This window comes from Papaver somniferum, chromosome 11 (assembly GCF_003573695.1).
Source record: "Papaver somniferum cultivar HN1 chromosome 11, ASM357369v1, whole genome shotgun sequence".
In the NCBI taxonomy this organism is placed as follows: Eukaryota; Viridiplantae; Streptophyta; class Magnoliopsida; order Ranunculales; family Papaveraceae; genus Papaver; species Papaver somniferum.
Window position 1 is genome coordinate 11,313,232 of NC_039368.1, and position 8,336 is coordinate 11,321,567.

Consider the following 8,336-nt stretch of genomic DNA (forward strand, 5'->3'; position numbering starts at 1 on the left):
ATCCTTTGGTAACGGTGCTGGTTTGTCCTTAATAGCTTTGATTTGTTTCATACTAACAAGAATATCTTTAACATCAGTTTCCCATGATGCGAAATTACTCTTCCCATTGAACTTGATAATATCAAATCCATACACCTTCGAAAATCCACTTGATGTAGAACTAGACATCTTCACTTCCAACTACGATCCTCTCCACGCTCACCGCACCACTTGTTAGGATGAATACCTTAGAATTAACCTCTTCACAAGACACTAGTCCTTTGGATCACGTAGAACTAAAGAAAACAGAATAAGATGCACTAAAAGAAACAAGAAAGATACAAGGTTAACGTGGTTCAGCAATGTGTCTACGTCCACAAATGGCTACGATCAACTCTTATTATTAGAACGAATTAAAGGAATTAAACCCCAAACTATGAGCAACAGATTGTTGTTCACAAACAACAAAATAATTCCTTAGAACAAAACACTATAAACTCTAAAATTCTCTAGTTATGAGAACTCTTCTCTAAATTTTGTTGTGTCTATTTCCTTAGGACTTGCGCACCTATTTATATAGGTTACAAACTTGAGTTCCAAGTATAAGAGAGTTATACTAGGAAACCAGAAACTTGAGTTCCAGGTATATGAGTTATACTAGGAAACCTCAAACATAACTAAATTAGGAAACTCCCTAACTTATGCAAACAAGGAAACCTCTAAAAGATTCTAGACTATTCTAGATCTTCCTAAAACATCGACAACATAATAAATTTACCATATAAAATAAAGATTAATACTATTTACACCCTTGTGCTGAAATAGCTATTATATGCACTTTTCGTGCTATGTAATATTTACACTTCCCATGCTGAATTAACTTAGCAAGGAGCCATGGGAAAGCCATAGACACTCCCTGCGGGGATACTAGGTATCACATATCAAAACACATACCCACTCAATCACACACAAATATGCTCACAAGAATTAAAGGCACATCATGCTCGTTGTTGAAAAGAATCTTAATTATTACAAGAAGGTTACAAGAGTTCCCACCTGATTTGATGACAGCCCATGCCTACCTCAAAATCTACCAATCCACTGGTTCGTCCGTTGAGTCAATCGTTGTTAATAAAGAGTAATTGTTGATCACACAAGCACTCTAAGAGATTAGACATAAGGTTCACACAACGCTCATAACATAATCTCATACAATTCTCTAGCCAAAGACTAAGTGAACTATTTAATGGTTTTAAGCCCATTTATGGTTTTACACATTTTCATTATCTAACTTTAGCATATCTAAAGGTTTACTAATTCAATTAGATTGGTTTTTATAGTCTATTTAATATGGCTTAAGAATATCTACAACTTTTTGGAAGGAACCAAAGTCTAATTCGGACCATAAGGGGTACAAACATCAAACTAAGAATACATTGCACTAAGCCCAGGTCCACTGAACTCAGCCCATTACACAAGGCCCAGTCCTCTCGGGTCAACTAACGGTCTCTAACAGTCAACGTCCATTAAGTCAAAATCCTGGGTCAATGGTCAAGGAAACCAACTCAGTCAAGGTTCACTAAGTCAGGACTGGTTAATGAGTCAACTCATGGTTAACCAGGTGTTCGTGAAAGCAGGATGATGACATCGTGAGACGAGCTTCGTGAAAGCGTGACCCTTTCATCCTGGTAAAGCAAGATGTGCATTAGTGTGTGCTTTTAGTGTCCCTGGTCATTGGCCTAGAGGCACTTGTAAGCCTAGTTCATTAGTATGCTTCCTTGACTATGATAAGTTATGGGAAAGAGTATATTACAGCATCCCTCATTCTAGAATTTCTAATGATCGCCGTCTTCTGCATGCTCGATCCTCTACTATTCTATGTTCTTTCCGAAAGCGTGTCAATCCCTATGTTGTGCGGAGCTGAGTATCTTCTATTCGCAGGGAGAATTTCCTCTGCAGGGGCCTTGTGCAGTAAACCCCCTCCGGTCGGTCGTCCGTCGTCGTAAAGTAGTCCCCGCGAAGCTTTCGGGAAGAGGAGGAGAATTATCAAACTACGCGAGCCTCCGGATGAAGCCAACAGAAATCCTATCCGAATACAAAAGATAAAAGGCAGTTCCATTAGGGTCGTATACCAGCCGCATGTTCTGGAACTTCCTGTTCCAATCGAAGCATATAGATCCGTAAATAGATTTGTATGTATAGCCACTTCAGTCGTGCTCGTCGTTTCTCGAATAGAAAAGAAGTATCTTTTTTCTGGGAACATGGTCAACCAGAAATTCTTCTGTTCGCTATTTTTCATCCACCGATGCAGAAATTGCTCCAGTTTTCCATTCTCATATGAGGCAAAGGAATTGACGGGGGCCTGCACAAGCGGTGGAGCATGTGGTTTAATTCGATACAACGCGCAAAACCTTACCAGCCCTTAACATATGAACTAGACCGTCATTAATGGGATGGTACTGACTCGGGTGTAACAAAGCCTCCCCCCTACTGACCTCAGGCGTTGAAATCGGGGTAGCGGGCCTCTGCGTCAACCCAAGTTGCATCTTCTGTTGGAAGGCCCACCCACTTGACAGGCCACCTAGTCACTGGTCTGTTCTTGCGTTTGAAAAGGCCTCTGTCCAGAATCTTCTCCGGAGTCCAAAGCATCAGACAGTCCTAATTTGTTCTTCAGGGAGAGGTTCTGAAAGAATGATTCCCCCGCATGAGATGAGGCCCATGTGAAGACGACTGACCGCCCGTTAGTCCTTATTCAGTTACTCGCGGCATGGTAGCACCTAAGCGACAGACGTAACGTTACCGGTGAATTCGATAATAGACGTCTGTTGGCATTCCAGCCTTCCTTCCCCTTTCAGGGAAAGAAAATCCAGTACCTCTTGGTCTTTGGCTGCTTCTGTATGAATATCCTCGAATCCAATCCTTTCAATCTCTCCAGCTGTAACATCTTCAGGTTCTGACTTAAGGTACAAGGAACTACTGAGTGTTATAGCCCCAAATCTCGAACAAGCTGCCAGTACTAATGAAACTCAGCCACAGGAGCAGTTCTCTTCACAAATGAGGAGTTTACTTATTGTTAGTTGTAGGCTTCTTTCTCTCTTTTATCACCAGATTCTTTTACAGGGAGTATTGGACCACGCCTACCTTACTTCGGGAGTAAACCCGATGAACATAGCTATAATCGAAGAAACAAGATTACAGTTGTTGGTCCGTGGCCGATATCAAGAAGGGCTCTTCAATCTTTTAAACAAATCGAGACCAAAATGGGAAAAAGAGAGACGAAGAGAAAGGAATAACCAATCGATGAAGGAACATGAAACCATTCTGTTTCAATAGAGGTACGGGAAACGGTTAGGGGTAATGAAGTAGGTGAAGTCGTTAAATTTTGCGAGTTGTTCCAACCACTGCTAGATGTAATTCCAAGAGCCGAACGAGAATGAATACCACACAAAAGAGTCAAGTCGTGTAAACCAGAAATGAATTAACAAATATGAAGCAAGACCTACTCCCTCCCATCCCAGGCCAATCACCAACATTGGCATAAAAAAAGTAGGAATGGATAAATAACACATAAATCGAGGGCTATGCAGATCCTCGGACATATATGAAATGGAATAAAGATGGACCAAGCTACTTATGAATGTAACCACAATTAACATTACGACGGTCAGGCTATCGAACACAGAGTCAGAAGTTAATTACGAGTCAGACCAATCTGCGAATCGAGCGAGTTCCGTGGCTCTCATTCTAATTCAGTGCTCTCCAAACTGTGCGGGAAGGTTGACCTTCACACGGCTCACAAATTTGATCTAGTCAGATAAGTCAGATGGTCCGAGTCAGATAAGTCAGCTACACCGACAGGGATGACTAATAGGCCACATGCCTACGCCAAACTTCTACTGCACAATCAAAATGCAATCACAAAACATGCCAAGACCAAAAGATCCATTTCTAACTGAAATAATCCTTTCACTTGAAATAACAATTCTATCATCTCATTACTTCTACAACAGCTCAATCATTTCTTGATTCATTTCCTTAAATTTCAACCACAGTCCCAACTGCATCAACACTGACAAATCTTTATTCTGAGCTGAATATACAAATCTAAGTCTTAATCCAATTCATAATCAATCTCCAACAGCCTTTGGCATCATTAACGCTGAACCTTAACGATTTCATCTTCAATAACAATTTCATCACTAGGCTTCCTCCCTGTATCTTTACAACATCCCAATTATAGTTCCAAACATATCTTCATTCTCTTCATAATCAGTTCAACTAAACCTAGCTTCACATATGCCATTAACACCTGCAACATTCATATCCTTATAGCTCCAATTTAAGCCTAATAACACCTTCATTCCTGCCATTCAATTATCTACACAACCACATGCCTATCATAATTCAACACCGACTGTCTTAGTCCATTATTGACCCTGCTCTAACTATAACATCTCCACTTACAGTACCAGTTCAGCATCCATTACATAACATTACCACCAGCACCGTTTCCTTACTCTCACCACAACCAACATAGCTTCATTTCCAAAAAAACATCGACTTCTACATCCCAGACATACCATCCCCAACTGTAATTCAATATCCAAACCTATTCTACAACAAAAGTTCCATTTCATTCATCATAACTTCAAACCACTCTTCAGCTGCACCTAACAAACTATATGCACCTCCACCAGTTCACTCCATGACTTCCCAAATACCACCACTTACAACTTCAGCTATATTCCCATTAGCCTCAATTCATCTCAGTTCAACACTTCTACCTACACCAGTCCAGTTAACTTCAACAGTAACTCAACAATCCTAGCCAATTATCTAAATCTCAGCTCAGTTCTTCTCCTTGTACTGTATAACATCACCCTAATCAAATACATCCACCAAGATGTCTATCTCATGACTCAACATCACCTCATCTTACATCTCAGATCATCTACAACTCTTCTAAACCAGCAACACCACTAACCCGCGACTGCAACTCTAGAATTCTCAGTCAATTCTTACTTCATCAATTCAAAACTCAAACCTCCAATTTATGAATACCAAGTCCATGAAGAATCTAAATCTAAACTTCAATTCAAACAAACCCAATTTCAATCACAAACACCATCTTGAAATAATAACATCTCTTCTTCGAATCTTCATTGTTCAATTCATCATCTTCATCAACAGCTCAATTCTCTAAACCCTAATTTCCAATTCCTAAAGAAACTTAAATTAGCTCCCATGCAATCGACTCCACCTCAAATTAAAGACAAACCCATTCTATAAACAATCAAATCAAAACCAAATCATAAAAAGAATCAATCAATTCGAAATCCTAAATTACTTACCCTTTTCTGCTTCTTCCAAAATTCAATCGATAGAAACTTCACCACCTTCTCTCTCAATTCAACAAACTAACAAGGTTTCAATGAAACTCTCACACAAAAGAACTCAAATCTCAGAAACTGAGATCGACAGAGAGACGGAGAAGAAGAACAGAGCAGAAGATGAAAGAAGAAGGAAAGAGAAGAAAGAAAAGATTATTTCATGTTTGGTCCTAAGCCCATAAGGTTATTTATAGTAGGGTCCAACCGGAATTTTTTTTTATCTGGAGGTCCAAAATTAATTGAAAACATTGAAATGACCATAATACCCTCTACTACCGAACGTGTGCGTGTCTACACCTTTATTATATTGAGTACATATCCGCTGCACTGCTTACAAATTTGAGTACACATAGCTTATATACTTATAAATTCGAGTACATATCTTCTGCACTGTTAACTATCAAAATCAACGGCAAGAATCTTCACTCTCTTAACTGGTTTTCCGTCCAAGTTTTACAAACCCAATCTTTGAATATTCGACCAATGTTTCCATGTTTATCTCAAGTTCTAAATCAAGCTTTATCTGGAGTTGCCCGTATGTAGCATTTAAGAATCCTTTATATTAACTTGTCTTCTCTTCACTGCCTTCTCTTGTCAGCAAAACGACTTCAAAATCAAACCAAACTCTCCAAAATTGAATACCCAATCTTTATTTCCTTCTCAGCTTCGAGATCCCAGTCCTGATCTCCCTTGATCTTCATTCCAATCAATGACAGACAACAACTCTTTCCAAACTGGTTTCTTGGTATTAATCTCTACTCTGTCTTGTTGTTCTGAGCTTCTGGATCACGCCTTTCCTCCTCAAACACGACCACAAGAACCGTGACTAGCTGCTGGTCGACTTTGTTGGACAACGGTGAACTCTTGGCAGCAACTCTTCGTATTTTGGTTGTAGACTGAGATGAAATGAGCGGAACTGGTCGAGTGTATTAGGACCTAGCTTTGTTGTTGCTGCGTATAAGACTGGCCCTTATCACAGTAGGTGGCTACCCCGATTAATAAGTGTGACTGCCTTGGCTTCAAATCCATTAGCACCTAGCGTAGACAAAATGATGAATTATGCCTCTTCTCCTCTTCTTTCATGTAACATGACTCCAAAATGCCTGCAAAATAAAACAAACGTAATATACAAAAATACAAGAGAAATAACTAAGAAAAGCATAAAAAATTGACATTCAAAAGATGTATTTAAGGCACTTATCACCCATTACCAATGAAAACTCTTAAGACGTGTAGGCGTTTAGCAAACCATACCAACTAACGAAGAGTAATAATCCTGTAAAATGTTTTCCAGTCTATAAATGATGTACTCAATTTCTTGACAGTACATCTGCACTCAATTTATTCGGTCCTTTCTTTTTCGAAGGCAACAAATAACTATTTCTTGACAGTACTTATACTCCCAATTTATTGACTGTATACCTACACTCAGTTCATGTTTTACATCTACAAAAATCATCCTTGAATAAACTCAATTCATACTGTATAATCCAAAAAAAAATCGTTCTCGAACCGACACATAAACTGCTTAATAAGCCAATTCCATTACCAACCCAAAAAAATCATATAACCAATGGATAATGCTAAGAAACAAAATTCTTCCTTTCACACCATGACAGTGATTGCGTTACAAAACACAACTAATTCTATCTAAACCTATGTGTAATGCTAAGAAAGGCAAGTCTTCGTTTCACAACTATCAGTACATATTGGATGCACTCATATTTTCAGTGTATTTTAAACATACTAACACAGATTTAATGTTAAGAAAAATATGTACAGGATCCTATAAATGTCCCCATAATGAACAATACTTCACTTAGTCCAACTTGGGTAATTATAGAGTGAATATACTTAAAAATTGAAACTAAAATCGTTATGGGTTGTGCAGCGGATAGATGACGGTGCTGGTATACTAAGAGAAAAAGGTATAACAAGGAGATAAACTGTTTATTAGTTTTTTTTTTGGTATTCCTCTATGCGAAAAAAGAAACTTAAGCAAGAGTCTTACGTAGTTGTGTTGATAAGGTGTACCAATCTCTGCTTGTAAAAATGACTTTATGCAACCATATCAACTAGCACGTCTTGTTGAGCCCCCTGCTAAGTGACCAACTGAGATGATCAAAAAATGTATAAAAACTCCAAGCGGATTACTTGGTTATGCTTAGTGCAGAATAATAGTTATGGAGCAAAAAACCAGCAGCTACTGTAATGTTCTATGAAGTGTAGACTGTGATTTTTACAGAGTGCAACATTTATACACTGATTTCTCGTCAGTGTAGCGTATATAAACTGAATTTTCAGCAGTGCAGCATATACGCACTGCCAAATTATACCAAATGAAGCTGCAAAAACCTTCTACAATACTTATCTGGGAATAATACAGTACATTCATTATGGACTCCATCAAACTCACTAAAAATGCATGAGAATGCAATACATGCATTACACACTCTCATCAAAACACACTAAAAATGCATGAGAATGCATTACATACATTATGCACACCCATTAAAACACACTTCATACTAAACAAGATTACATAAACAAGAATATCGAAACACTTACATGTTTGCATTATATCGTCCCAAGAACTTCACCGGAGTTTGATCCTTCAGAGAAAGGACGCAACCATCAAGAAATTCAGGAAATCCCATTATACGCCACGGCCACCACGATCCATTCCTACGCCTAACCCGAACTAAACTACCAACAGACAAACAGTGGCAAAACTTTGAATAAAATAAAATCAAATGAACTAAAAAATCAACTGCATGTAAAGAAAAAGTGACGAATCCATGAATATAGACGAATTAAAGCACATATTCAGTACTACACATACGTACTAATGGATCAACCCAAAAAAAAAACAGTTTGTATCAGTATTCCACATAATGATATAACTAAGAATAAAAACACTATGGATGAAACAACAACAAATGATATAACTAAGAATAAAACATAATC

General features: G+C 38.3%; 1 long non-coding RNA gene across 1 annotated transcript; it reads right to left on the reverse strand.

Moving 5' to 3' along the window:
• Positions 1–7,337: 7,337 nt before the first annotated feature.
• On the reverse strand, positions 7,338–8,101 carry LOC113321212. Its single transcript, XR_003346546.1, has 2 exons — positions 7,938–8,101; positions 7,338–7,466 (listed from the first exon to the last, which is right to left on the reverse strand). It is a non-coding gene; the product is annotated as an uncharacterized LOC113321212 (long non-coding RNA).
• Positions 8,102–8,336: the final 235 nt, after the last annotated feature.